Raw genomic sequence first — 11370 nt, forward strand, 5'->3', positions numbered from 1 at the left:
CTTTGATCCACAATCAGTGCTCATGGAAGCAACAATGCTCAGGAAGTCAAATGATGTAATGTATGACGAATCTACTGTGTGACACCTTTTTAAAGTGTTGGAGAGCAAGGTGTCACTTGCTTAAGAAGGGAAAATAGATACTTGACATTAGGAAATGATACTTCATTAGGCCAAAATCTATTGCATTCATACTATCTGTGAGAAAGAATGCGCCTTAGAAGTGATGATGGTGAGACTTTGTCTCAGGAACTTTGAACATATTATCAGGAGAGACCAGTCCTTGGAAAAGGACATCATGCTTGGTGAGATGGATGGGCAGCAAAAAAGAGGAAGAACCTGGACAAGATAGATTAACAGTGGCTGCAACAGTGGAGTCCAACGCAGCGATGATCCTGAGGGTGGGGTAGGCTGTGTCCTGCTGCACCCAGGGTTGCTGAGTCAGAGGAGACCTGACAGCAGTTCCCAGCAGCTGGAACCCTAAAATCCTTGCTCTTCTCAATTCTTCCTATACCACTAATAAATGCAAAGTTCCTATACCGCTAATAAACGCAAAACGGTAAAAGTCTTTTAACTTTTTAGGTCTCACCAGCTATTCATTTCAAAAAACCTGTCAAACTAAAATTTAGAAGTCCGCTTTTTTCTGTGGATAGATATTTAGAAACTCAGCATGATGTTGATGTTAAGTACTGAGGGAAGTAAGTTATTTTTCATTTTTTAATTTATATTTATTTATGTAAAATCAGACCTCCCCTCCTCAACCTCAAAGTCTAATGTCCAAATTTAATTAGGAAGCTTCCACTGTGTGGAAACTGAGTACCCCCAAGTGAAAGACCTTTACATTCAGACATTTGAGGTTCATTTCAATTACAAAACGAGTCCAAGCTGGGTAATCCTATGGTGAAGCCCACAGGTCAGAAGTTAATTCGGAAATCAGAAGCTTACAATGTGTTTTGCAGTGCTTCATTCTAACAGCCAAGTATGAGATATTTAAATAAAACCAGCATGAAAAAGATAAAAACCAGACAATCTCACTGCCATGGAATCAGTAAGACACAATTGAACTGCCTGTGTGGGTTCCCAAGGATGTAACTCTTTATAGAACCAGAAAGCCTTATATTTCTTTTACAGAACAGCTGATGGGTTTGAACCACTGACCTTGTGGTGCGCAACACAACACATAATCCACTGTGCCAGAGGCCCTAAAGATCAAAGCAGATAGAAGAAAAACATATAAATACAACTAAAGGAAGGAGAAATGATACAGGAAAAAGTAAACTTCCAAAGCAAGAAACCATAATTAGACCACAAAGGCTTAACCGAAGACACTCTAACCACAAAAACAAAACAACCAAATAACAGATAATGCTGTAAACAAGGAAATTCTAAGAGTGCTTGGAAATTCAAAATAAATAGATTTTTTAAAAGTAGGAGATAAACTTGAAGAAATCTGTTAATAGGGTAATTCAGAGTTGAAAAATAAGAAACAAAAGAGAGAAAGTTAACTAGTCAGCCCCAAAGTTCCAATATCCAAGTAATGAGAGTTCTAGAATGAAAGGTTAAAAAAAAAAAATGAAAGGGCATGGATTTCTAGATCAAAAGAACTCCCAAGTGTCCTGCACAATGAATGAGAAAACAAAAAGGGCACGTAATTGTAAAATTTCACAACACTTGGGATAAAAATAGTGTCCATAGAGGACAAAATTTATCACATAGGTTGGAAGAATCTCAAAGCATTGTACTTCTCAGGAGCAAAATTTGAATCTTAAAGACAAGGCAGCAATACCTTTAACATTCTGAGAAGAAAAATGACAGTCAATACCTAAAGCTTCCTCAAGCTAGGCACTGTGATAACATGAATGTGTAATGTTTGTTGTGAGTCAAATTGTTACTGTAACATAGTGCATTAACAATTAATAAATGCAAATAAACTTTCAAAGTCAGAAGCAAAATGTGCTTGCTGCTCTATTTTTATCACACAAAGAATGGCAAGACCAACCTGTGTGACCAAGGTGTCAATGGGATCAGGTATCCAGCATCAGCAGACCCAAAACAAACAATTATATCGATTCTGTTTTAGTCCAGGTTGACTAGAGAAACTAATTCATATATACTCATGTGTGGATAAGAAAGAGCTTTATATCAAAGAGTAATTGCTTATTAAGAAAACATCCCAGTCCAAATCAAGTTCATAAGTCTGATATTAGCCCATATACCCGATACCAGTCTATAAACTCCTCTTCACTCATGCACATGGAATGACTCTGAATGCAGGAAGATCACAGCCAGTGTGTGGGAAGTCTTGTGGATCTAGTGGTGGTGGAAGTATCTTAGTGCTGGCATGGGTCTCCATGTGGCTCCTCCATCTCCAGGGCTCTGGCTCCATCAATGTAGAATCATGTGACTTGTTAGCAGGAAGACGAAGCAGAGAGAGTGTGTGTCCTGCCTCCAGGGAGGAAGACAGGGGTTCCCAGAATCCCCAGGAGGAGGCCATGCCCACACAGAGGCTTCATTGGTTATAACTTCATTGACAGTCTAGACTCCACCCCTTTCTAAAGTTGACAGTAGATTATGTAACTACCACAGATATGAACGAAGGGGCTTGGAGTGGAGACCCAAAGGCCATCTGTAGACAATTGGACATCCCCTCACAAAAGGGTCACAAGGAAGAGACAAGACAGCCATCCAGGGTGCAGTATAGCATGACAAAACACACGGTATTCTAGTTCTTTTAAAATAATTTTATTGGGGGCTTGTACAAGTCTTATCACAATCCATACATCCATCCATTGTGTCAAGCACATTTGTACATTTGTTGCCATCATCCTCAAAATTCTTATAGTTCTTTATTGCTTCCCCCTTGCCCAGCCCCCTACTATCATGACTCAAGTTCTACCTTATAAATCTGTCTAGACCAGAGCATGTTCACTGGTACAGATAAGAGCTCTCAACACACGGAATCCTGAGGAACAATAATGAGAGATGGAGGGAGAAGGGGGAGAAAGGTGTGTAACCACTCTTACCCCCAGGGGGACTAACAACAAAAATGTGGAGAAAAGGAGACTGTGGACAGTGTTAGATATGAAAATAATAATTTATATTTTATCAAGGGTCCATGAGTGAGAGGGTGGAGGAGGGAAGGATAAAAGAGGAGCTGATACAAAGGGCTCAAGTAGAAAGAAAATGCTTTTAAAATGGTGGCAACATATGTACAAATGTACTTGATGTTATGGATTGTTAAAAGAGCTATAAGAGCTCCCAATACGATGATTTTTTAAAGGGGGAGTGATGTGAACAGAGCAACCCAAACCCAAATGTACTGCCGAGGAGTCCATGCTGACTCACAGTCACCCGATACGACAGGGTAGACCTGCCCCTGTTCGTTTCCAAGACTATCGCTGTTTACAGGAATAGAAAGCCTGGTCTTTTTCCCAGAGCAGTGCAAAAATACCTACCTAAGTTTTAAAAACTGCTGAAATTCTGTTCATGGGTCATTCTCCTGCATTCTTGATTGAGAGTTGATAACAGGAACAGCTGGAGCAATAGCCGACACTTGTACCTGGGTCTTGTACATATACATCAAGAGACAGTTGTGTTAACAAACCAAGGGATTCGGCTTGGCTTAAACTCAGAAAAGGTCTTGAACTATTCATTGTATGCTATGTGGATCATGTGCCAACCAAATTGTTTCAAAACATAAAGTTAAGAGTACTTGACAGAGCACTGTAAGGTGGAAGTGAGCCGGTGCTTTGTTATCCACATTAGGCGCTGGCCTTGGGAGATGGCAGCTCAAAAAATAAATGAAGGGCTGGACCACCTTGTCAAAGCAGAGAAGTACTGTTGCTTTTAAAAATGCCACACAGTTTGATCAAGCAAAAGGTGCCTGCCTGAGAGAAGCTGGTAAACATGAGAATTATAGGGCTCTTTTTCTTTATATATATAGTGAAATATTTAAAAATCATTTTATTAGGGGCTCATACAACTCTTATCACAATCCATACATACATCAATTGTGTAAAGCACATTTGTTTATTCATTGCCCTCATCATTCTCAAAACATTTGCTCTCCACTTAAGCCCCTGGCATCAGATCCTCATTTTTTCTCCTCCCTCCCTGCTCCCACCTCCCTCATGAACCCTCGATAATTTATTAACTATTATTTTGTCATAGCTTGCCCTGTCCGACCTCTCCCTTCACCCACTTTTCTGTGGCCTGTCCCGCAGGGAGGAGGTCACATGTAGATCTTTGTAATCGGTTCCCCCTTTCCAACCCACCTTCCCTATACCCTCCCAGTATCGTCACTCACACCAATGGTCCTGAGGGATCATCTGCACGGGATTCCCTGTGTTTCCAGTTCCTATCTATACCAGAGTAGATTCTCTGGTCTAGTCAGACTTGCAAGGTAGAATTGGGATCATGATAGTGGCAGGGGGTGGGGTGAGGCGGCGAGGAAGCATTTAGGAACTAGAGGAAAGTTATATGTTTCATCATTGCTATTTCACACCCTGACAGGCTCATCTCCTCCCAGAGACCCTTCTATAAGAGGATGTCCAGTGGCCTACAAATGGGCTTTGGGTCTCCACTCCCTACTCCACCCTTCATTCACTATGGTAAGATTTTTTTGTTCTGATGATGCCTGATACCTAATCCATTCGACACATCATGATCACACAGGCTGGTGTGCTTCTTCCATGTGGGCTTTGTTGCCTCTGAGCTAGATGGCTACTTGTTTACCTTCAAGTCTTTAAGACCCCAGACACTGTATTTTTTTTTTTACATTTTATTAGGGGCTCATACAATTCTTATCACAATCCATATATATACATACATCAATTGTATAAAGCACATCCGTACATTCTTTGCCCTAATCATTTTCAAAGCATTTGCTCTCCACTTAAGCCCTTTGCATCAGGTCCTCTTTTTTTTTTATTGTGACACTGTATTTTTTGATAGCCAGGCACCATCTGCTTCCTTAGCCACATTTGCTTATGCATCCATTTGTCTTCGGCGATCGTATCATGGAGGTGAGCACACAATGATATAATTTTTTGTTCTTTGATGCCTGATAACTGATAGGGCTCTTTTCCAAGCTGCTAAATAATAATGCCTGTGGAAAAGAAGCAGAACATTTTATAGCTTTTGTAGAGTATTTATTTTTAAAATTGGAGGTAGAGTTTATGAGCAAGCTGGCATGATGTTGAAGAAATGATGTTGAGAAAGCTAGCATGATGTTCTTGAAAAATGGCACCCACCGCACAGCAGCTATGGCTTTAGAACTTGCTACAAAGCTTATAGAAAATGTTGATCCAGAAAAGGCTGTTTAATTGTATCAACAAACAGCTCATGCATTTGAAAATGAGGAACGCTTACGCCAGGCAGTCTTAGATGAAGTAAGGCCAGAATGTTGTCAAGCAAGACCTGTCCCTGAAGGACATCATGCTCAGTAAAGCAGAGGGGCAGTGAAAAAGAGGAAGGCCTTCAACGAGCTGACTGACACAGTAACTGCGACAATGGGCTCAAGAGCAATTGTGAGGATGGCACAGGACTGGACAGTGTTTCCTTGTGTTGTGTATAGGGTTGTTATGAGTCAGAACCTACTTGATCGCAGCTAGCATCAACAACAGCAGCAATGTGCTATCTCTCTGTGGTAGGCAAGGTTGACTAGAGAAACAAATCCAGGGGTACTCATCTATGTGTAAGGAAGAGCCTTAAATAAAGGAGTAATAATATATATAGAAAACATCCCGAGGGTGGGGGGGGGAAGAGAAGCTGATACCAAGGCTCAAGTAGAAAGAAAATATTTTGCAAATGATGATGGCAGCATATGTACAAAAGTGCTTGACACAGTGGATGGATGGAGTATGATAAGAGCTGTAAGAGCCCCCAATAAAATGGTTAAAAATAAAAAGAAAAGAAAACATACCAGACCAGTCCAACTCTGTAAGTCCTATACTTGATCATAAGTCCCTCTTCAGACCCACAAAGCCATATGCAATGATGCAGAATGCAGGAAGATTACAGGCTGGTGTGTGTAAAGTCGTGTGGATCTGAGGTCAGTGGAAAACATGGTAGGGGTGCAGCAGCTCTCAGGGTGGCCTGCAAGCAGGAAGGTGAAGGCAGAGAGGGAGAGGCTGGCCTCCAGAGAGCTATATATCTTGGTGGCACCTCCCAGTGGGGTCATCAGGCTGAGACCTGATTGACAGGCTAAACTCCACCCCTACCTTTTCATATATCTTCCCGTTGAAGATGTAACTACTGCACTCTAAAGATATTTTCATGTGGATCTGAAAAACAAAAGTATCTGGATATAGGTTTTCATTCTTTGTTTAAGGTGAGAATTGACATAGCAAATTAGATTCCCTTTTAATTTCTACACACTTTATTCCTTGATATTGGTTACATTTTTCATAACGTGTCATTAGCATTCATTCCTTTCTGGTTGTACTAGTTTCCCTGTCCCCACCCTTCTCATTTATGCTTTAGATTAATTTTTGACCATTTAGTGTCAGAGATGATTTATAGGAGCTAATTACTCATTGATGATATTCTTTATTTTATGAGCTTACCTACTAGATCCTTTGGGTAATTTTGGTTTAAGGTGTAAAGAGTGTCTCAGTGCAATTGTCTTTGGAAGTTCTCTAATTTCAACTAGTCCAACAGGTCTGGACTTTTAAAATTTTTAATTTCTGAGAAAATGGTGTGTGGGGCCACAGCTGACCTCCTCAGGTTTCAGTAGGGGGTGGGGGAGAATACAGTTCCACATTAGCCCAAGTCTGCTTGCCTCAAGGTAGAAGTCAGACATGCCTTCACCCTCCATCCTTCTGTATTCTCTTCTGATAGCACTCTACTGCTCTGCTGATTTCAATAGTCTGATGCAATCGTCACACAGAATTCCCAGACAACACTCACAATTATGGGGTTTATTAGGGAAGTTAACAGGTTACCACAAGCCGGGATCAAAAACAGTAAGTATACAATCCTTTTGTCTTTGGCAGTGACTCTTCTAAGCCAAGTCAACAGCCACATGGCTCTCCAGTCCTCAGTCTTTCAGCCACACGGTACCTTGGTCCCTCCTTTGTTCTGTAGCTGCCTCCCCATCACAGCTCTTCTGCTGTGTCCAAGGTCTTGGTGATGCTCCTCTGCCTGTCTCATGCTGTTGGTGCTGTGGCCGCTGCTTTCCTCTGCCATTTCAGGTGGGAGTCTGAAATGCCCTTGGCTGGTGGCCCTTTTTGCTTCACAGTCACAGAAAGCTCTCTCTCTGCTTCTGAGATGCCTCTTTCTTACACCTACTGCTCCCCTTGATTAGTATTTTACACTCCCTATTTGTGTGGTCCTGTCCAATCATTTCATAGGAGTTACAAAGATACAGATAGAAGACCCATTTCCAAATAATTTCACTTCACAAATTCTTTTTAACATTTTCCTTTCATTTTATTAGAATCCAACCATTGTGGCTTTGATCAGATGATTAGTCTGGTAGACCTCGTTCTTTTTTTTGAGTGTAAGTGAATTTTTATTGGGAAGGGAAGTTGTCCACTTAAACAGCAGCAAATGAAGAGAGAACAAGGAAACTCCCTTTGGTCACAGATGTACATGATCTCCACAATATATAAGGTAGGAGCCATTTCACTGTGTGACCCCCAAGCCAGAAGTGTCAAATGCATTTTCATTCAATCTAATACTTCTGGATTCCCCCCAACAAGGAATACATTAAGAGTATGGAAAAGTTGCTTACTGAAAGGACACCCTGAAAGAGTAAGGGAAGGAATGTAGACATTAAGAAAGGAGGCAGAACACTCTTTATTGTAATTAACTACATTTTTATATCTTCACAGTAATACAAAGCACAGTCACTTGTAGAACTGGCTCAGATTACTTAAATACCAGATACATTTTAGTCCTCTCTATATAAGTGTTTTTAAGTTACTTGTGTTTATAAGAAACGAAGCTATTAACACTTTTCTACAGCAGTACCTGCACACCAACAAGGCCGAGACAAACACAAACCAAAGAGTGGAGTTTTCCCAAAGCTGCAGTGTGAAGCGACTGTCCACAGTTGATCCCATACACAGGAATGGGTTCCTTTGCTCTAGGAAATCCAAGCGGAAGAAGGACTGGAGATGTGCAGAAAGGTTTCTCAGGGGGAAGAAGGATGGCCCACTGTGGGCAGTTAGTTCTCTGCCCCTTCTGCTGCATCGCTTTCTCCTCCTGCACTGGCTGACGTCCCTGATGTTAGGTCGTCTCTAAGCAACTGCATGAAGGGTGCTGTCGTTGTGTGAGTCTTCATTCAGTGTATCAAGTTCTGCTATGGCCTCATCAAAGTTGTTTTAGCCAGCGTACAGGCAAACTCTGGGTCATTAAGGATCTTATAGTAAAATACAGAAAAGTTAAGAACCAGCCCCAGGCGGAAGGATGTGTACGTTGCATCTCCTTCTTGCTTATATCAAATGTTCCTTGGTAAGCTCCTTGAGAATTGTCTATCGTTTGTTTTCCGTCATCACCACACGCGACTTCAGCAAGGTACCGGATATAATCTTTCATTTTCAGGTAGAAGATCTTGCTCTCTGGATTAGTCGCATTGGTTATTAAATACTTCCCAGCAATTCCAGGACCATGGTGCAGTTCCGACGCCACGTTCCCCTGATAGGCCTTAATAGGCTGCAGCTTCTTGTCGGAGGTGTGGGTTTTCTGCTCGAAGCTCGAGATGACCCTCCAGGCGGACCTGCGGCGCCGACCACATTCTTCTAGGCCACCAGGAGCAGGTTGCGCTTCTCGGTGGACAACTCGCCTCCCTGTCATGCTCTGTCACGGCCTTCGTGCAGATGGCCTTCTCGTAGAGCTTGGCCTGCTCGGCCAGCTTCGCCTTCTGGATCGACCCCGTCTTCTCCATGGCAGGGGATGCGACCGGAGAAGAAACCAGGAGCGGCACCGAAGCCTGATCAGGACCAGCCCTCCTCGAGAGCAGCACCGTCTCCGCCGCCCCGACGCCTAGACTACTTTCTTTATGTGTCTTTCGTTTCCTTCTTTTGTCGCAGCCGAGGAAAGGTCAGTCCAGCCACTCATCATGTGCCCACTTAGGGTACAAAGATGAGGCAACTATGCAGACAGCAGTATGCAAAAATGGAGAATAACCACATCATTACATAACTCCCAAACCACCGAGAATCAAGGCCCAGCCAACTTGACACATAACCTTAATCATCACGGTAACTCTCTCTCTCAGCTCACTTCTTGGCATTTGTTTCTGCCAGACATACCTTGTTAATGTGTTACTGAGGTGTAATCAATTAATATGGGCCCTCTAGCTATAATCCCTTTTTCCATCATCCCTTTTGTGATGTATTATAAGTTGTAGCCTCTGTGTTGTGGTTTGAAAAAAGAAGAACAAAGAAGAATTGATTCATTAGTTATGATGTTGGTGAAGAATATTGAAAATATATGGACTGCCAAGTGGAGAGCAAATGCTTAGAGAATGATTGGGGCAGGGAATGTATGGATGTGCTTTATACAATTGATGTATGTATATGTATGGATTGTGATAAGAGTTGTATGAGTTCCTAATAAAATGTAAAAAAAGAAAAGAGAAAAAAAAGAAAATGATTAGGGCAAAGAATGTACAGATGTGCTTTATACAATTGATGTATGTATATGTATGGACTGTGATAAGAGTAGTATGAGCCCCTAATAAATTGTTTAATAAATAAACTGCTTAAAATGAAAGAAAATATATGGACTGCCACAAGAACAAATAAATCTGTGTTGGAAGAGGACAGGCAGAAGCTTAGGCTTGCAGGGCACCCAGTCAGCCCGGTAGAGAGCTCAATGCGTGCTCATGAACTATGCACCAACCTCTTTAGTATGTATCTTGAGGGTCATTTCAGCTGAGGGCTCTTCATGTCAGCTGGGATCAAATTGTCAGGGGAGTGGAAGAGCATGTTGACCACTTAGTGGCTGCCATGCAAAGTTATGATAAGGTCCCCCCAGACAGGTAGACATCCCTGTCAGAAGGATGAGGGATACTGATGGGAAAGTCAACTGAGGATTGGGGAGAGGGAACAGACACATCTGGGAGAAGACAAGTGCATGTCTGTTGGTAGAAAAATGAGGAAGTCCAACGTCCAAGTAGTTACACTATTTTTTTTTTAAAAAAATCATTTTATTGGGGGCTTATACAACTTATCACAATCCACACAGACATCAATTGTGTAAAGCACATTTATACATTTGTGGCCCTCATCATACTCAAAACATTTGCTCTCCACTTAAGGCCTTGGCATCAGCTCCTCATTTTCCCCACTCCCTCCTCGCTCCCTCCTCCCTCGTGAACCCTTGATAATTTATAAATTATTACTTTGTCATATCTTACACTGACATCTCCCTTCACCCACTTTTCTGTTGTCCACCCCCCAGGGAGGAGGTTATATGTATATCCCTGTAATTGGTTCTCCCTTTCTACCCCACCCTCCCTCCACCCTCCAGGCATTGCCACTCTCACCACTGGTCCTGAAGGGATCCTCTGTCCTGGATTCCCTGTGTTTCCAGTTCCTATCTGTACCAGTGTACATACTCTGGTCTAGCCAGATTTTTAAGGTAGACTTGGGATCATGATAGTGGTGTTCCCGTGTGCTCTGATCAGATATGTCCCTCTCCCTGAACTGAAGCTTCCGTCCTGTCCTCTGAACTAAATTCTTCTGGGGGGCGGGGCAGGTGTCCATGTAGTTGGGATTGGGGCCAGCCCCTCAGACCTCTCCACTGGTTCCATACTCCATGCCAGCATGTTGTATTCACATCTTGGAGCACCGGGTTGAAGTCTGGTCCCTCTTTCCCTGTGGAGATATAAACAATACCACCCCCTTGGGTGGGTTAGTGTCTGTTCCCCCGCTACCCATCCCCCCCCCATCTCCCACCTTTTTACCATATGTATCCCTGGATTTGGTCTGGAGACTAACTACTTTTAAGGACTCTATGATGCCTGGTAATATGCTCCTCAGAAGCCACATTGGCCCAAGTTTCTTTACTTACCCTGAGGACCCAGGGCAAGTGCCATTGACTGGGAAATTGAATCCTGGACCTTCCAGGTGCGCTACACAATCCAGAGGCCATACCAGAGGGATCAGATGTGGAAACTCCACTAGGTGAACTGAACTCCACATCAAACATACCTGTAACCTGAGGACATAAGACTGAAAACTTGGGGCATTTGAAGAAGCAAAAGACAGCTACTAGAGTATTGAACTGTTAGTAGGCAGACAAACATTGACTTAGTACATCAATGCACTGTTTGCTTTTAAGAATTTGTGTTAGGACATGTTGACTAGAGAAGCATATCCAAAACAAATCATGTAAGAACAGGAGAGAGGTTTACATCAAGAA

At 42.4% G+C, this 11370-nt stretch overlaps 1 pseudogene; it reads right to left on the reverse strand.

Moving 5' to 3' along the window:
• Positions 1–8167: 8167 nt before the first annotated feature.
• LOC142452771 (14-3-3 protein theta pseudogene) lies at positions 8168–8887 on the reverse strand (annotated as a pseudogene).
• Between the last annotated feature and the right edge of the window lie 2483 nt (positions 8888–11370).

This window comes from Tenrec ecaudatus, chromosome 7, assembly GCF_050624435.1.
Source record: "Tenrec ecaudatus isolate mTenEca1 chromosome 7, mTenEca1.hap1, whole genome shotgun sequence".
In the NCBI taxonomy this organism is placed as follows: domain Eukaryota; kingdom Metazoa; phylum Chordata; class Mammalia; order Afrosoricida; family Tenrecidae; genus Tenrec; species Tenrec ecaudatus.